The 20,070-nt window shown below is 44.4% G+C and overlaps 1 protein-coding gene across 3 annotated transcripts in view; it reads right to left on the minus strand.

The window, feature by feature from the left end:
• The window catches only part of LOC126251803 (ATPase family AAA domain-containing protein 5), a 136,730-nt gene that overhangs the window by 83,600 nt on the left and 33,060 nt on the right, over nucleotides 1-20,070 (minus strand). For 2 of the 3 annotated variants that reach the window (XM_049952442.1, XM_049952444.1), the window contains exon 2: nucleotides 8,330-8,428. The exons of the other annotated variant lie outside the window; for it this stretch is intronic. The gene's annotated coding sequence lies outside the window, so the exon portion shown is untranslated. The remainder of the gene's footprint in view (nucleotides 1-8,329; nucleotides 8,429-20,070) is intronic. 3 annotated transcript variants of the gene reach the window in all.

Here is a 20,070-nt window from a genome sequence, read left to right on the forward strand (position 1 = left end):
GTTCGGGTACAAATCTGTGCCCACTTCCCACTGTACAGTCTGTAAGAGCTAGAGAACAGAAGTGAAAGTCAACTGCAGAAGACAACCCTGTAGCAATAGAAAAATGTGTGATCTGACTGGTGTACAAGAGGGATATACCGTCTAAATGGATAAGTCGCTCAATGATTTGACCCCAGGGGCATCTGGTAGCTGAGCCCTACAGCATTTCTTTTTTTTTTTTTTTTTTTTTTGTTTGTTTTGGTTTTAGGGCGCAAAACTGCTATGGTCATTAGCGCCCGGTCCGTGACTTAGGAAACAGTAAAAAACGAAAATGGAAACCAGCAGCAATGGGAACGAAACTCAAAAAATTGGAGAAACTAAAAGCAGAAGGAAGGCTTAAAAATCCACTACAGAAAGGGGTTGGTTGTCCCCAAAAAAAGCTTCAAATGACCGACGTCATCTCACTGGCACTAATAAACTCGAGAACGCGATCGGCCGAGCGCGTGTCATCTTCTAAAATGGACGATATATCACGCGACAGCTATAGACGGGCGCGTAACGGAGTAAAATAGGGGCAATCAATTAAAAGGTGTCTTACCGTTCACAGCTGAGAGCAGTGGGGACAGAGTGGGGGAGGATCGCCGCTTAAAAGATGTCGACGGCTAAAAAGACAGTGCCCTATCCGGAGTCTAGTTAAAATTACCTCCTCCCGACGACGCGTTCGGGAGGAAGAGGTCCAAGCACAGGGAAGAGCTTTCACGTCCAGCAATTTATTATGGGGAAGTGTCGACCAATATGCGTGCCATAAAAGAAAAACATGACGACATAAAACGCTCCGTAGATCGGCGAAGGGAATCGATCGAATAGCTGGCCGAAGAAGGGAGACTGCAGCCTTGGCCGCTATATCGGCCACCTTATTTCCACATATACCAACGTGTCCTGGGAGCCAGAGCAACACCACCGAGACGCCCCCCAGGTGCAGCAAGCGCAGACAGTCCTGAATCCAGTGGACCAGAGGGTGGACGGGGTAGAGAGCTTGGAGACTGAGGAGAGAGCTGAGAGAATCTGAACAGATAACATACTGCATCCGCTGATGGCGGCGGATGTATTGGACAGCCTGTAGAACAGCGTAAAGCTCCGCAGTATTAACCGAACACTGGTCGGGAAGCCGAAATCGATTTGGGGTGTCGCCAACAATATAGGCACTCCCTACACCAAACGATGTTTTCGAGCCATCAGTGTAAATAAATGTGGCTTCCTTCATTTGTGCACATAGAGCAGCAAATGCCAGACGATAAACAAGTGAAGGGGTACCATCCTTGGGAAATTGACAAAGGTCACGGAGCAGGCAGATCCGGGGACGGAGCCAAGGCGGTGCTGTACCCCAAGTTGTCAAGAAGGTTTTAGGAAAGCGGAAGGAAAGAGAATGGAGCAGTTGACGGAAGTAGACTCCCGGTGGTAGTACAGAGGAAGGGCGAACTGCATACCCTACATCCAAGGAGGCGTCGAAAAAAATGTCATGGGCTGGATTAGCAGGCATGGAAGACAGATGGCTAGCATAACGACTCAGAAGGACTGCTCGCCAATTGGACAGCGGAGGTTCAGCAGTCTCAGCATAAACGCTTTCCACAGGGCTGGTGTAAAAAGCTCGACACTAAACATAATCCACGGTGGTGGAGAGAGTCAAGACGCCGAAGAATAGACGGCCGAGCAGAGGAGTAGACTATGCTTCCATAGTCCAATTTCGAGTGCACTAAGGAACAATAGAGGCGGAGAAGGACCACTCGGTCCGCTCCCCAAGAGGTACCATTCAGGACACAGAGGGTGTTGAGGGATCGCAGACAGCGAGCCGAAAGATAGGAAACGTGGGAGGACCAGCACAGTTTTCTGTCAAACATAAGACCCAAGAATTTAGCGACGTCCGAAAACGGAAGGTTGATAGGTCTTAGATGTAAGGAGGGTGGAAGAAACTCCTTACATCGCCAAAAATTAACACAAACGGTCTTACTGGGAGAAAAACGGAAGCCGGTTTCGATGCTCCAAGAGTGGAGGCGATCAAGACATCCTTGAAGACGTTGTTCAAGAAGGCTGGTCCGTTGAGAGCTGTAGTAGATCACAAAATCGTCCACAAAGAGGGAGCCCGAGACATCAGGAAGGAGACAATCCATAATTGGATTTATGGCAATGGCAAACAGCACAACACTTAGAACGGAGCCCTGGGGTACCCCGTTTTCTTGGGAGAAAGTACAGGAGAGAGTAGTATTCACCCGCACTCTATATGTGCGCTCTGCCATAAATTCGCGAAGAAAAAGGGGCAGCCGACCTCGAAAGCCCCAAGAGAACAGTGTGCGGAGGATGCCTGTCCTCCAACAGGTATCGTATGCTCTCTCCAGATCAAAAAATATTGCTACTGTTTGGCGTTTCCGGAGAAAATTGTTCATGATATAAGTAGAGAGAGCAACAAGATGGTCAACTGCAGAACGATGCTTTCGGAAACCGCATTGGGCAGGTGTTAAAAGACTGCGGGACTCCAGCCACCAAGCTAAACGGCAATTCACCATACGCTCCAAAACCTTACATACACTACTCGTGAGAGAAATGGGGCGATAGCTAGAGGGGAGATGTTTGTCCTTTCCAGGTTTTGGAACAGGAACGACGATAGCTTCCCGCCATCGTCTGGGAAAAGTACTGTCGGTCCAAATTCGATTATAAAGGCGAAGGAGGTAACGCAGACTATGGGTTGATAAATGCAGCAACATTGGGCTGTGGATACCATCCGGTCCTGGGGCGGAGGAGCGAGAAGAAGAGAGTGCATGTTGGAGTTCCCGCATGGAGAAAACAGTATTATAGCTTTCGTGATTTTGAGAGAAGAAAGCAAGAGGTTGCACTTCCGCTGCACGTTTCTTCGGGAGAAACGCTGGCGGGTAATTTGAAGAGCTCGAATTCCCAGCAAAGTGTTGACCCAATGAGTTAGAAATTGCGATGGGGTCCACTAACGTATCACGCACGACAGTGAGCCCAGAGACCGGGGAGAAACTAGGCGCACCTGATAACCGTTGAATCCGACTACAAACTTCCGAGGGAGTGAAGGTGTTAAATGAGCTAATAAACAATTTCCAGCTTGCCTTCTTGCTATCGCAGATGACGCGACGGCATCGCGCACGGAACTGCTTATAGCGGATACAGTTGGCCAAAGTAGGATGGTGGTGGAAAACGCGAAGAGCACGCCGCCGCTCACGTATTGCGTCACGGCATGCCTCGTTCCACCAAGGAACTGGGGGGGGGGGGGGGCGCCGGGACAATTCGGAGGTGCGTGGTATTGAACATTCCGCAGCTGTAAGAATAATGTCTGTAATATGTGTGACCTCATCGTCAACGCTAGGAAAGTGACGGTCATCGTATGTCGCTAGAGATGAAAAAAGTGTCCAATTGGCTTGGGCAAACTTCCAGCGTCGCGGGCGCGTTTATGGCAGTTGAGGCTGCAGTCTAAGGACACATGGAAAGTGGTCACTCGAGTGTGTATCATCAAGGGCGAACCATTCGAAGCGCTGAGCTAGCGGAACAGTACCGACCGAAAGGTCCAAATGAGAGAAAGTTGTCATGGAGGCAGACAAAAATGTAGGGACCCCAGTGTTGAGGCAAACTAGATCCGCTTGGTGGAAGACGTCTAGCAATAGTGAGCCACGTGGACAAGGATGTGGAGATCCCCAAAGCGGGTGGTGGGCACTGAAGTCCCCAACCAGAAAATAGGGGGGTGGAAGCTGACCAAGAAGATGAAGGAGATCAGCTCGTGCCATTGGTGTGGACGATGGAATGTATACAGTGCAAAGAGAAAAGGTATATCCAGAAAGGGAAAGACGGACAGCGACAGCTTGGAAGGAAGTGTTTAAGGGGGTTGGGTGATAATGTAGAGTATCATGGAGAAGTATCATGAGTCCTCCATGGGCTGGAGTGCCTTCAACAAAGGGGAGATCAAATCAGATGGACTGAAAATGGGGGAGAACAAAGCAGTCAAGGGGACGCAGCTTTGTTTCCTGAAGACAGAAGATGACAGGCGAGTAGGATCATAAGAGGATCGACAATTCATCCCGATTGGCTCGAATGCCGCGGATATTCCAGTGGATAATGGACATAGGGTAAACAGAAAATGGAGGAATGTGACCAAGGTTGCCGTCAATTCAACGACTGCTCAGAGCTTGCGACCGACAGCATGGAATGGCATTCAGCCGAAGGCACAAGATCCTAATCCAGAGGTTGTTCAGGAGCAGCTCCTGCCACCAGCCATCGGCTGGTTGATCGGCCGCCAGCAGTGCGCCTCGGCGACACGGAAGACGGCCGAGGGCGATTTCCACCAGGTGGTGCTGTAGATGAGACACGCCTTAACGGAGAAGGAGATGAACTGGGTTTCTTATTAGCCTTCTTGGAAACATGATGTTTAGATGAAGGAGGAACCGATGGTTGTGAAGTTGGGGTACGTAAAAAATCTTCACGAGTATGCTCTTTTTTCGAAGTCTTGGTGTCTGACTTTTGGGCTCGAGATTTAGCAGAAACCGATGAAGGGTGAGCCATAGAGTTGGCAGGCGAAAGTGGTGAGGTTTAACGGGCGATCTTTGCGCTGGCCGATCTGACAACCGTGACACTAAAGGTGAGGTCGCAAGTCTGCGTGGCCGCCTCCTTTGTTGGCCGAGGAGAAGCAAGGACAGTGCTGTATTTTCCTGTCTGAGGCATGGTGGGCTGTCGACTGGCGAATAATTTTGGAGCAGCAAAGGTCGACACCTTTTCCTTCACTCTGATTTCCTGAATGAGATTTTCGTCTTTAAAAATGGGGCAATCTCGAGAGGAAGCAGCGTGGTCACCCATACAGTTGATGCAACGAGGGGATGGAGGTGGATAAGCACCCTCATGGGCATCCTTGCCACACGTAACAGATTTGGCCGGATTGGAACAGGACTGGCTGGTGTGATTGAACCGCTGACACTGATAGCAACGCGTAGGGTTTGGGACGTAAGGGCGAACGGAAATTATCTCATAGCCTGCTTTGATTTTCGATGGGAGTTGAACTTTGTCAAATGTCAAGAAGACAGTGCGGGTTGGAATGATGTTCGTGTCAACCCTTTTCATAACTCCATGAACAGCCGTTACGCCCTGGTCAGACAGGTAGTGCTGAATTTCTTCGTCAGACAATCCGTCGAGGGAGCGTGTATAAACGACTCCACGTGAGGAATTTAAAGTGTGGTGCGCTTCAACCCGGACAGGGAAGGTGTGGAGCAGTGAAGTACGCAGCAATTTTTGTGCCTGGAGGGCACTGACTGTTTCTAACAACAAGGTGCCATTCCATAATCTGGGACAAGACTTTACAGGACCGGCAATTGCGTCGACACCTTTCTGAATAATGAAAGGGTTGACTGTGGAGAAGTCGTGACCTTCGTCAGACCGAGAAACAACAAGGAACTGTGGCAACGATGGAAGAACTGTCTGTGGCTGAGACTCAGTGAACTTACGCTTGTGAGCAGACATAGTGGAAGATGAGGAAACCATTGCGGAAGAATTCCCCCTTGATTACCGGTGTCTCCGATGGTGCGCTCCTCCCTTATGGGGGCCCTTTCTGAGGGCACTCCCGCCTTAGGTGATTGTTCACACCTCAGGTCACACCTCCCGACAAACGGACGGAGGGACGAATCGGCACTTTCGGAAGTTATCAGCTCGCGTAATCACCCCTCCCTGGGCCTGGCCGTTACCAGGGGGTACGTACGTGTCCTACCTGTCTACCCGGGGCGGGGAATTACGCATTACCCCGTCACCGGCTATGCACTAAAATGCGTGGGTCGGCCTTCAGACACGCAAAGGGAGGAAGAAAGAGAAAGGAAAAAACAAAGAAAGGGAAAGGAAAGAAGAGGGGTCTCAAACGCCGCAGCGGAGAAAAGGGTAAAGAGAAGAGGTAAGGAAAAGAGAAGGACAAAGGAAGGATGAAGACATACGAGCAGAGAAGGCGAAGAATGCGTTACATTTACGAGCGTCTGTCTCCGGACGTAGGCACAAACCATACTCCCAGAGGGGGAGAAAGGGAAGGAAAGAGCCAGTGGTGAGGGGAGGGGGGGCAAAGATGGGGGATAGGGAAGGATGCGGAAAAGGAAGATATGCAGCTCGGAAAGGAAGGAGGGCCACATTAGCTCGGGGTCCCATGCTCGCTACGCATGTATCCACAAAAGAGTTGTGGACCCCCTGGGGGGGGGCCCTACAGCATGTTATGTGCACTGAAAGTCACTCATTAGGAGTAATGGGCAGATAGGGGAGAGGGGGTGGGGGGGAGGGGTGCCTACAAAAGCTCTGTCAGTACATTTCCATGGAGCGAATCATGTGATGCACGGTACAAAGAACACACTGCAATCGCAGAAACTGTGAGAATATAATCTGCAACTGCTTGTAAGACAGTGGGAAGGGGAACTGGAGAAGATGGTACCTGTCATTGACAAAAACAACCAGCTCATCCTTAGCTCTTTCTTTGGTAAGACTGTCCTCCTCGAAGCGGTGATGGTCCCTTAACATTGGCATGTTAGTGACTCTAAAATCAATTTCTTGTAAGCAGATACAGAATGGTCTCTCGTGGGCCAAGAGCAATTCTTCCAAATGTGACTGGAAACCATTTAAGTTCCACTGCAGCATAGGAGTCCCTATGGGAGCGGCTGATCACTGCATTACTCTCTCTCTCGGTGGTGGTGATTTATCCAAGCAGTCAGGGGGAATGTTAGGTGGAGCCTGGCTCTGGTTCCTCCATATGGATATCAATATCCTTTGGCTGCATAGGTAAAGGGGACAGCTTATTGGACCTCTGCTGATGTGCACTGGTATGTGGCTGAGGTTCCAAATCCTTTGCTGACGACTTCCGAATGGTTTCAGCGTCACATACAGCTTTTCCCCTGCAGGTGCATTGATAAGTGCATGTAATTGTACTTGATTCTGAGGTCTGGCTTTGTGTGGAGGCATCACTTTTTTAATGAATGGCTTTGTAAGGGTTGGTGCAGATGTAACAAATCCCAGAGGTTGCACTCCTTTACAAGCTCTTTTAGCCTCAGTTACCACTGACCAGAATCTCAGAGTTGTCATAACTGACCTACTCTTGCCAAAGTAAATGTGGTGTCTGCCAGAACATGTGATTCTACATGACCGTTTGAAGTTAAGTTCTCTCATCTCCATTGTATCTACTATTACAACTTTGTTACAATCTACATATTTATACATTCTTGCTACACCCTATCCATAAGTAGCCAATGCCATTACTAAATTAAGACAATTTAAAATGGGTTGGTCAATCAAAAGCTGCAAAAACAATGTTCTATAGTTTGTTGTTGCAATTTCTCAAAATTAGAAGTGACATTTGTCCATTAAGAGTGCAAAACCTTCAATCAATTTTTTTCTTTTTATTATTTATTTATTTACTTATTATACAATCCTTGAACTGAATGGGTAGAACTGAATGGGTAACCCACACAACAGTTAGTGTGACAATTTTAATTGTATAACAAAATCATAATAATAAGTTAAAGCCAGCCCCATACTCAGGGAATACACATTACGCAGATGCCACACTCCCGCACTGTAGTCCTGCGCAAGGTCTTAGCAAAAGTGATTTTCTGTTGCTTTCCCCAATAGGTTAGGTGTGCATCTGCATCATTCGCATGACTGTGATGAATGCTTGTCCAGCGTAATGTTGTGTTGTTATACAATTGGAAGGAATTGGGTGAAAGGAACTGGGTGAAATGCAATGTCAGAACATAGCCTACTCATCTTTAATAGCAGCAAGGGGTGGTTGTAGTTTAGTGTCTCCTGGTCCTTCCAATGGGCTGACCATCATTGACAGTCACATGCCCTCACTTCACGAGGCATTGCAGAGATGTGTGCAATTTAACCCAGGACATTGGTGCAAAGTCTTTTGATCAGGAACTGTATGCCACCACCTCTTCTCTTCTTGACGTCCACATATTAGCAACAGAAATTTCTGCTACCTCCATGTCAAGTGCCAATACACAGGTGTGTGTGTGTGTGTGTGTTGGGAATTTTGGCTATGGAGATGGGTAGCAAAATATTGAATGTAGAAAAAGGAAACGTTCTCTTAAAACTAGAACTAAACTCCATTATCAGGCCCTAGGATTCAAGTAGCTGTTCAGCTGAGATCACAAGGCGGTGTAGGCCCCTTTCAGATCCTTCCAGGAAGGAAAAATCCCTCTAAATACTGGGAATTGGACCTGGGTCCTTTGCACAAGTGTCATTCACACTGGCAACTTGACTACTTAGCGGACAAACATTCTAAAATATATAATTACAAATATTGTACTATTTCATCTGACAGTACCTTGTTATGTTTATAGCTGGCTTATTACAATGGAAAAAAGGCAGAACATCTTAAGTAGAGCACTTTTTTCTTCTTTATTAGTATTTGGGATGCACATACCTGAAACAGATTCCCAATATTTTCACATTAGACATTATAGAACACATTCTTTTAGCAAGAAAGCAAAGCTGTAAAAATTTAATATCAGATTCTAGTTCCATGTGGCATCATCTTGTTCAATACGAGGTAATGTATCTATCAAAGTTCAAAACCAATACACAAAGATGTAATAAAATCCAACTGAAACAAAGCTTAATTGTTTGTTTTATTTTAATACATTTTGGTATAACATGAAAAAAATCCATTATCCGTGTACAAAAACTATGTAATTTTAATTTTGTTTGAAGGGTAAGAAGAGAGAATTTTTAGCTGTGGAATGCTATTGCTTACATCTGCAAACAGCACACATGTGACGGATGCAGCATAGTGCGTTGAAAGTCAGATGGTTGAAAAACAGAGAGAGAGAAGCTAGGAGAATTTAGCTGCAATGGATACAATCAATGGCTTACTTCCAATTCTTCAGCAGAGTTGCTGTTTCAATTTTATCCATGATATTTAAACAACAAGTCCAGCCATCTTCTTCAGAAGCTGTGAGTTGTGCCATTGCAACACTGGACTCAAAACCGTCTGGTCAACTGTCCAAATATTGTACACAAAATGGAAAAACAACTTGGCTGAAAACCCAGAAGCATATTATTAATCAAGCGTGCAGAAAAAAACCTGATAGATACAATGTATTAATTTTGTTTGAAGGGTAAGAATAGAGAATTTTTAGCTGTGGAATGCTATTGCTTACATCTGCAAACAGCACACATGTGATGGATGCAGCATTTCACCACTCATTGGTACACTGAAGGAGAATGGCCAGATGAAATTACATGTTCATCACTTAAGTAGGTAGGAGTGCTCTCATTTATGCATACAAGAAACAACAGCTACACACACCTTCACAACTTCACAAATGAACAAATGAACTTGCTTAATTGCTGGTGCTACTATTTGCATGGCCCAAATAGAACTTCATATGGCAAAACCATTCACTTAGTTGATTTTAATATCAGAATTTAGTCTCTTGCACTTATCATGTGGATATATAGGCAGTGTTTAAATTGTATCCAGTCACTGCTGTTCCCTCCGTTGTGCAGTAGTAACTTCAAAAATGATTAGGAATTCAATAACAATTGTCTACATTGACACCAGATTACGTCAACCATGACAAAAACACATTTTGTGTCTGTAAACAGTAGTATTTTATAAAATGAAGTCCATACCTATGCAGCTATATCCACAACAGGCCAAACAGATTAGGAAATAATCATAGTATTAATGTATCACAATCACTGTTGTCCTTGCATTTTAAGTTCTGACAAGTAAAAAAATCAAATCAATGATGAAATTGTTGGAGAATGTAGTGTGGTAATACTGCAGCAACTGCTCAACATTTTAAGCTGCTGAGGAATGAAACAGATTTTAAACAGGATGTTTCTGAATCAAAAGTCTAGTTCCTTAGAGCATTGCCACATCACATCATTAGGAAGAATAGTGTCAAAGAAACTATAATTAGATGATGGCCATGTGTTAGCTGCACAAAAATGGTCAGTAACATCTCTAGCATGTATGAATGACAGGAAATTTAGATGAGACAGTAAAATGCAACCAATAATATCCAATTTGCTCTGCAGAGTATCCACTTTGGCAGGCTCCTTTTGAGGACTATTCTTTCAGAAGGAAAGTATCTGATTTTGATGCAATGGTACCTAAATATTTCACATTATTTTTTTAGGGCTGACCGGAGAAGGTCCATTCTCAAGCTATTTCATTTGAATATGAAGTGACAATTGAAATTTCATGACTGAATGGGAATCTAACCTGTATTTTCTGCTTCTTGTGAGCAGTCGCCTAAACCATTGAGACATCCAAGTGCATCCAACCATTAGGACATCCAAGTGCATCCAGGTTTGAATAAAGGATGAGCGAGTGTGGTTTATCCTGCTACAAGGGGTACACATGAAATTTAATTTAGGTCTGTTAGGTGTTAATATTCCCTGAAAGTCCACTAATACCACAAGGTGTGTTAGAAGCAAGTACACTAGTGGCTTACACATGTACTTAGGAAGAGCACCAACATCTGGGCAAGGCTGGCACAAATGGTGTGCAGCATGTGTCCCATAATACTGTTTCACCCCAACAACCACCCTTCCCAGTAATATGTGGATTGTCTTGAGTTTGAGATTCTTTGGACAGAACTCTGTACCATTCTTGCAATCCTCAATTATCACAAAACACAATATTTTGCCATTACATCTAATGGTTGTTAGTGAAGACAGCCCAGAGTCTATGGACTGGCTGCACTGACCAGCTATCAGCTCAGAAATCCTGGGTTAGCCATATTCACACTCTGACACCACTGACTAAGTTCTCTGAATTGATCACTGTATGGCACAGCCCAGAAGGCATTTATTTATGTACAAACATTTCACAAGATCCCCAATGTGAGTTTTTCATTCTGATGTGGGACGAATCAGCTCCAGTATTACAAAGGATATTAGTATAAATGAAGGTTTATGTACTAGTAAAAATTATCTCAATGTTTAACAGACAATAACAATTACTTAGAAACATTTTGGCACTATGTCAGTAACTTTATTAGATTATGAGCTTTCTACAGTTCTACAAAATGCTGAGGCTTCATCGAGACAAAGGAGTCCCCATCAGCTCTCGTACATACAAAGTACCGGGGCGAATAAGGTTCGCTGCCATCCTTAGCCAGGCATTCCTTCCTTGGTGAGGCCAGGGAGGGGAACAATTTAGGATCATACTTCCTTGCAATGTACGGAGACTTTGAACACTTAGAGACTGCTGGCATTTGTTCTCAAACAAGGGATGATGTGGTACACTTCATCGCGCATTATCGCCCTGATGCCACCCACTCCGACCAGGGGCCCTCACCACCAGCCAGGATGGCCATTGCCGGGAGTCCCGATGCCCCAGGATGGTGGGCATCTACTCCCTGGCATACGTGGGGGGTTAACGGCGCAGGTATCAACAGGGAGATCCCTGTGTACTCGGGGCTACAACCAACAGGGTACATGATGGCCCCATCACAACGGACTGGCTACCGTGCTGGATACGAGGTGCGAAGAATTCCATGGTCCTCGTCAGTGCAGAAAACGACACTGCATAGTGGGTGGAGGAAAATGCACCCAGTAAGGTGTCCTCACTCAAGAGATGGAGGATGAGCAGGACTGCAATGCCATGACGAGAAAGTGGGCTACAGATCTCAATGCACAATGGACACAATGCAACATGTAAGGCGCCCTTCCCCAACTGGCTCGTTTTTGGGGAAAATGTTGAAAAAATGGAGGTCAAATCCTATAGGAGACCATCACATAAAGGCCGAAAGGTGTGAGACACCTTTTAGTCACCTCTTACAATAGGCAGGAATACCTCGGGCCTATTCTAACCCCTGGGCCCGCAAGGGAGGGGAGGGGAGGGGAGGGGGGGTGAGGATGATGCACCTTCAGTAATACAAACTCCTTTGCTCAGTATGCTGAGCGTCTCACCACCCCGAGGAGACAGCCACAAAAAAGGGTGCTCCCTTAGACATCCAGTATGACCCCGGACTGGAACAGCTGAACTACATCCCCCAGGGCTTTGATTACCTATGATGCCCTGAAATGAGGAACATCCTACCCGCGATCCTTCCCACCTCTTCTCAAGCGGTGTTCCGTCGCCCACACAACCTCTACAACATCCCAGTCCATCCCTATGCAAGTCCCAACCCCAACCCTTCGCCACAACAACACTCTGGCATACAGTGTTCATCTCTCTTCCCACCCGTACACTACTACCCCTTCGCCTTTCCTTTCCCTTCCCTTCCAGATTGCTGCTAGCGTCCTATGTGATAGTTGCATTTTGGCCCGAGCTGCCAGAGTTGGTGGTCCTATGTGCATGAGGTGTGGTTGCTTGTATGTATGAATGGTGTGTGTTTCTTTTGTTGGTGAATGCTGTGGTCAAAAGCTTTGTGTAAATGTCTTAATTGTGGCTGCAACTTAACATTCTTCTTTACAGTAAGTAGCCAATCCATCTCTTCCTTCACTGCTGATATTCCTACCTGGAGTTTCCACAGTTTGATTTTGCAGAAGGGTTAATGGCACACACGTTAGCTAACAGTGTAGGTAATCCATCTGTCTTGTTTTAAGGTCAGTTTATACACTATTTCTTTCTTAGTTAAAGGAGTCGTTTACAGCAAAAGTGTTGGGGCATTAGTTTCAGGCAGTCAACTTCAGCAAGGCAAGGCATATGCTGGCCAACCACCTAAACAATTTTGCAGTTGGGCACTGCAATGCTGGCACAACGTTCTGCAACTCATCAGTCTACCGTACAGGTGGGTTGCATTGCTAAATGCTGTAACATACTGCAACACTTTACAACTAACTTCTTGACCTCCCATCATATCACACACGGCCAGGGCAGGTATATAAGCCTCAATTCAGCCAGTAGCTTAATTCCATTGGCACCAAACATTTGTCTGGCACATTTTCCATGCTAGACACCTATCGGATGTACAGCCAAGCAGCTACATCATCATGAAGCAGCACTGTCAAGTAGGCAGAGCCACTGTCTATGAGCTGTCAGGTAGCACTTATAGTATCGGGTTTCAAACTGGTAACACCTAAGTGAGGCCTCTCACAGGATGCCAACCTTTGAGGGTCCTGGGTTAAATTTAGGGCATCTGCACACCCCTGTAAACAGTTTTAGGCTGTGGACAGAGAAAGCCAAGCTCCCCATAAGCATGCTGAGCTGCAGAGCAGACACCCATCTTGTGTCAGGAAGGCACTGGCACTGCCAGCCACAGATACCCTGTCTCAACAGTCTGCTGCCTCACTGAACTCGTTGCTGTTAGCCATGGTAAACATTTGGGCCACAGCAGTCAACATACTGTACAAAGCCACCAAATAATAAACAATGTTTCATTCAGTCAGCTTCCTTCACTCTGGACTCGCCATGGTTCTATAAGATCCCATCCCCACATGCTCCTGCACATGCCATTCTGGGAGCAAAAGTGATCATCCTGAAACACAGTCAATGTAATGGTCAACGTGAATGCACCTCTACAAAACACACAAGAGAATATACACTGATAGGCCAAAACAATTTGACCACCTACTTAACAGTTTGTTTGCTTGTCTTGGGAACAAAATTCATCACTGATTCTGTGCATCAGGGATACGAGTTTGTTGGTAGGTTTGTGGACATACGTGGTATTAGATGTCAACACACAAGGTCATGTAATTCGCCTAAATTATGAGATGTTGATTTGCGTAAGTGGTGAGGGTGACCAATAGTGACCCAGATGGGTTCCATAGGATTTACATCTGGCGAATTTGGTCGCCGAGGTGTCAACGGGAGTTCACTATAATGCTCCTCAAACAACTATAGCATGATTCTGGCTGTGAGACACAGACGATTATACTGCTGAAAGATGACATTGCCGTTGGGAAAGAAATCAAGCATGCAGGTGGTTCGCAGATGTCAGTGAGTCTTCGATTACTACCACAGGTCTCATGCAAGCGTAGAAGAATGCCTCCCATAGCACAATACTGCTCCCACCAGCCTGCGTCCATGGCATGCTGCACGTTTTGAGCTGGTATTCACCTCGATGACAGCGTTTGTGGAGACGACCACTGACTTGGTGTACCAAAAATGTGATTGAGCCGAAGCATGACATTTCCACTGATCAATAGTTGAATCCCAATGGTCCTGTGCCCACTGCAGCCTTAATTGATGATGTCATTGGATCAACATATGAACACGTAGGGGTGGTCTGTTCAACAATTTACGATGAATGGTGTGCTCTGAGCCACTTGTGCGTGTACCAGCATTGTGCTCCTTTGGCAGAGATGCCACAGAACTATTCTACTTTACAGACTATCTATTCTATTTTACAGAGTAGACAAGCCTCTGACCCCACATTTTGTAAAGACTCATGGATGTCCAACAATTTAGTGCATAACGATAGTTTCACTGTCCTCCTACCTCTTCCCACAGATGCTCACAACATTAGCACGTGTACATTCGGCCAGCTTCGCCATTTACAAGATACTCACTCACAAGCTCTGCATAATAATAATCTATCCTTTGTTGAAGTCATTTATCTCAATGTATTTCCCGACTTGCATCCTATTTCTTCGCTATGGTGACCCATGTCGATGTCTGCTCTGCTTACATACTTTAGTTACCACATCACATGCCCGCATTGTCACTAGGCGGCATCCAACATTGCAATGGACAGTGATCACAATGTTTTGGCTGATCAGTGTACGTATTGTGAAACTGCAGTCATAATTTCATGCTGTCTCAAAGGGGTGTAACATGATGTTCTTGGATGTACACAGTGTACGATTTTCACTGCTGATATTCTTCAAAATTTGCATGCTATCCCAGAAAATTATACAACAACACATTAGAAAATGGAAACAGCAAAATTTAGATACATTTTTATCACCATGATGAGACATAACTCTTAAGGCCAATGTTCGTGCTGCTGATCTTTATATTGTCTGGAGAATGCACTTTTTTCAATTCAGCTTATAATCTATGTGAAAATCCGAAAAGTTAGAAGAGTACAAGGTCTCTGCAGTAAGTGACAGTCTCTCAAAAGTATTGACATCCTTCAGGGAGGCAACCACAATAAAACTATTCCGTCTAGCCTACAGAATCGGAAAACTGGTAGAGTCTGACCTCAGCATAAGTCAGACATCCAGAGAAATGTAGTCACCCTCTGACTTGTCTTGGGCAATAGATTATAGAAGGGCAAACCTATGTTTCTAGCCTCTGAATATTTAGAGGAAGTATTTAATAATGCTGACTGGAATAAACTCCTTTAAATTCTGAAGATAGCAATGATAAATACAAGAAGCAAAAGGTTTTCCATAGCTTGTACAGCAAACAGACCACTTTTGTAAGAGGTAGAAGATTGAAGAGGCATTTGATGAGAAAGGAATAGACAGTATTGTATCCTATCCTCCACATTAATCATAGTGTACACTGAGCAAGTAATAAAGGAAATCAAAGACGAATTTGGAAAAGCAACTTAAGTCCACGGAGAAGAAATAAAAACCTTGCGCTTAGTAGTTTTCCCAGAGATGGCAAGGGACTTAGAATACCACTTGAATGGAATGGGTGTGCCTTGAAAAGAGCTTATGACGTATATCTCTGTAAGTAGAACAATGATAATGAAATGTATGTGAGGTTATGTTGAGGGAATTGCATTAGAAAATAGGAACTAAAAGTAGATGAGTTTTGGTTTTCGGACAGCAAAGTAACTGATGGTGGCCAAAGTAGGAAAGATATGCAATTAGGACTAGCAATACTAAAAAGGACATATCTAAAATAGAGAAATTTGTTAACACTGAACACAAATTTAAGTGTTAGGATGTCTGTTTTGAAGGTATTTGGAGTGTAACTCTGTATGGTAATGAAATGTGGACATCAAACAGTTCACACATGACCACAATAGTAGCTTCTGATGTACGTTGCTGTAGAAGAATGTTGAATATTGGATGGGAAGATTGAATAACCAATGTAGAGATACAATGAACTGAATTGGGGAAAAGACAAAATTATGGCATAACCTGACTAAAAGAAGGGATTGGTTGATCGGATACATCTTGAGGCATCAAGGAATCATTTGCTAATGGAGGAAGTGCATATGGTAAAACTGTAGAGGAAGACCAAGGTTTGGCTACAGTATGCGAGTTCAAATGGATATATAGTGCAGTACATATGCAGAGATCAAGTGACTTACACAGGATAAACTAATGTGGAGAGTTGGCTCAAACCATTCTATAGACTTAGATGACAACTTTCTTTAATAACTGGTTTTCAGGAGTAGCACTAATTTCTTTTGGATTCATATGGTTGTCTGGATGAGAGTTGGTTGTGAACCACGCCAAAATTTCTTTCAGCTGACACATTATCCATCACAACGCCTGCGTCATCGGCAAATATAGTAAAATTGTACATTTTGCATATTGACAGAGTTACTTGATTCATATACGTAAGATTCGCCGAGGGCTGTAGGACAGTTTCCTGAGGAACTCCATACTGCCCTAAGGACCACATTCTATCTTCCAGATTGATTTGAACACATTACTTATTGATACCAGATTCCATAATTGTGGGGTTTCTCTATGAATCTCTAGGATCTAGAGAACTTGATCAGACAATAGCAGATTCCAACTGACAACCCCCTATTGTTTAGTGACTTCGAGACAACACCTGTGAATGGGAAAATGGTTTCATACATAGACACTTTCCTGACAGCCCAACTATCTTTTGTTAATGATGTTCACATTCAAAAGATGCTACACATCCTGTTTCATTTGGAAATACAATGATGGGGAAAAGATTGCAACACCAACAAACGAAAGTTGGCAGCCGTGTTCCTACATCTGAAAGATAATGTCTGTTTAAATTTTGCACCATTCACATAGAGAGTAGTGCTAGTAGTGGCACTATGAGGTTGCCAATCAGACTTGATTCAAATGCATGCAGTAATGCTCATGAGCATATGTTGCCTTTGAGATTGGATATGGTGAGTTGGCGTTAGTCAAGAATGCCTTTAAGGCGACAAAGATGCCATTATCAATACCTCACTGACTTTAAACAAGGCCTCGCAATAGAGCTACGAGATGCTGGAAGTTCATTCTGCGATATTGCAGCAATACTTGGCAGTAATGTAGCCGCAGTGCATGACTGCTGGCTGCAGTGGTCATGAGAATGTCTGAAGAAGACCGGGTTCCAGGAGTCGACATGGCAATACCGAGAGGAAAGATCATCGTGTCCAGTGTATGGCTCTACTTCAAAGACAGCTCCGCGCTAGGCGCCTTGTAGCGTGCATTCTACTGACCCCAAACTACCGCCTTTTGTGACTTCAGTGGTGTCATGTGAGAGATCACTGGAGAGCAGGCTGGATGTCTGTTGTGTTTTCTGACGAAAGCTGGTGTAGCCTCAATGCCTGTGATGGCTTTTTATTGATTAGGAGGAGGCCAGATGAGGACCCACAACCAACATGTCCGCATGCTAGACTCAATGGGACCTACAACTGGAATTATGGTCTGGAGTGTGATTTTGTATGACAGCAGGAACACTCTTGTGGTTTCCCATGCATCCTGACCACAAATCTGTACTTCAGTCTAGAGCTTCGACCTGTTGTGCTGCCATTTGTGAACAGCATTCCAGTGGTTGTTTTCCTACTATAAGATAACACTCGCCCACATACTGCTGTTGTTAACCCACATGCTCTGCAGAGTGCAAATCTAGATCTACACCAAACCAATATGTTGCCTAGGCCTGCTTGATCACCAGATCTGTCTCCAATTAAACATATATGGGACATCAGTGGACAACAACTCCAGCTTTATCCACAAACAGCATTAACTGTTCCTGTATTGACTGACCAAATGCAACAGGCATGGAACTCCATCCCACAAACTGACATCCAGCACCTGTACAACATAATACACACACACATCCACATGCTTGCACTCAGCATTCTGGCAATTACACCAGTTATTAATTTACCAGCACTTCACATTTGCAATGGCTTTTCTCCTGTTTACATTAATCTGTGATCTTGCAATGTTAATCACTTAACTATATTACCTAGACAAATGATCTTCCCAAAATTTCATTATTATACATTATTAATTTTATGACGTTGAAATTTTTTCCTGTCAGAGTAGATAGGGTGACATGTTTGGGACACTTGTTCCATCTCCACATTTGTAAAGTGATCTGACTACAGCATACTTCATTATCTCTGTATTCTCTCCTTTGTGCTGCAAGGTATTGAATACATAAGACCTTGTTCATTTCATTACAGCATGCTTTCAATAGCTTACTTAAGATACCACTACTATCTGTGGAATTGGGTGGTTATGGGTTAAGGGGCTAAACTGCAAGATCATCAGTCCCTCAGTAAGATGTATTTCATATGGGGTTAGCGATATACCCCAGGAAAGTGATCAAATGTATGGAGGAATGGTAAAATCTAGGCACTGAACGTAACATTCATGCCCGAGCTGAGAAATAATGTAAGTAGAAATGAAAGTATATGGATCATACTCAGCTCAGAGTAGGTGAGAGGTCTCCCTAGGTTTTGTGGCAAGAGAAACCCCAATTGTATCTGACTCCACATCAACCAGATTAAGAACAAAGACAGTTACAGAGTAAAGAATAGATTATAGTTGGAAGATTCGTAACAGTAAAAGTCAGAAGGTTAAAAGCTTAATAGACATCAGTTGCACAATCAACATTAAAACAAGGTGAGAGAGAATCAAAGCAGCAGGTTCATGAGGTCAAGTGAGTGTCCCCTGGGGTGCCACATGCAACTGAAGCAGTATCTTTCACCCCCAATCCACTATAATCAAGGCATTGAAGAGAGGAACAGCAATCACTAGTCAACCCTCAAAACAGAAAATAGGGTGCAGCAGAAAAAGTTGCAAACTACGTCTAAAAGAGCAATTAAAACAGAAAAAGAGGATGACAGAGGCAGCTGGCAAATTGGCAAAGATGATGGGTCAATGGTTTCCCCAACATGGCATGTAGCAGGAGACACCGATCACCACAAAGGGATTTTAAAATGTTATCTCTGAGAATAAAAACCACTCTCACGTGGAAAACAGAAAGCCAGTTCAACTGCACACAAGTAATCTGTCACTATTAAAGGCGAAGAATCCAGAAGACCATGATTAGCATGGAGACCCAGGAGGAGGGGGCATTCCACAAGTATATGAGCTATGGTCTGTAAGGCTCTGCAACCACAATGTGGAAGTGGCTCATTATATCAAATAAAACTGTGGGTTAATCTGGTATGACTGATGCCAAGCTGACATAAAATGGTTGATGCCTTCCACAGAGAACAGAACATGGAACATCGTGTAGCAGTAGTCTCCTTGATATTGTAGTTTATTGGAATGCATAGGAGTCAATCAGATGATGTTCAATGTCCAAGAGAGGAGAGGTCTCATCTGCACGAAGAAATACGTAACTGGGATATTATCTAAGCAAAAGTCTCATGAGTAATCACTTCTCTTAAAAGTTGGCCACTTCAATTGCTGACATAACCACATGACTTGGGACCCAGAGAAAGACATGAGCAAGCAGTACGACTAAGAGCAAAGAGAAACATCATGAACAGTAGAAATCACAAGAGTGAAAGAAAACATCGATCAGTGGCCTGAAGACTGCTCAGTGAGAAACTATAAATTAACACACAGTCGAGGAAGGTTTGTTTAATAAAACATAGAGCTCTGTCAATTGCTATCGGATCAGCAACAAAAACACTAAATGTTCCTGGCAACAAATTTTTTTCCTGACCATCACAAGATGTAAAAGCAATCCCATTCTGTCCATGGTTTTAGAGCCATCAGTGTAAATGACGGAAGCACCATGATAATCCAGCAGAACTGAAAGGAACAGACCCAAAATGTCGTTGAGGTGGTGAACTATAGGACCTTGAAATAGATTGGTCCTAATCTGTGATGTGGGTGCTAACCAGAGGGGGAGGAAGGGGGGGGGGGTTGGGGTGGGAGGTGGAATGAGAGAGTAGGGAGTGAAAACTTGGGAAGCACATTCAAACCAGGTTTGGCAGTTGTCTCCGAAAACAGCCTCAAGGTACTTTCCAAATGGTAATC

Source organism: Schistocerca nitens, chromosome 4 (genome assembly GCF_023898315.1).
Source record: "Schistocerca nitens isolate TAMUIC-IGC-003100 chromosome 4, iqSchNite1.1, whole genome shotgun sequence".
NCBI classification, from domain to species: domain Eukaryota; kingdom Metazoa; phylum Arthropoda; class Insecta; order Orthoptera; family Acrididae; genus Schistocerca; species Schistocerca nitens.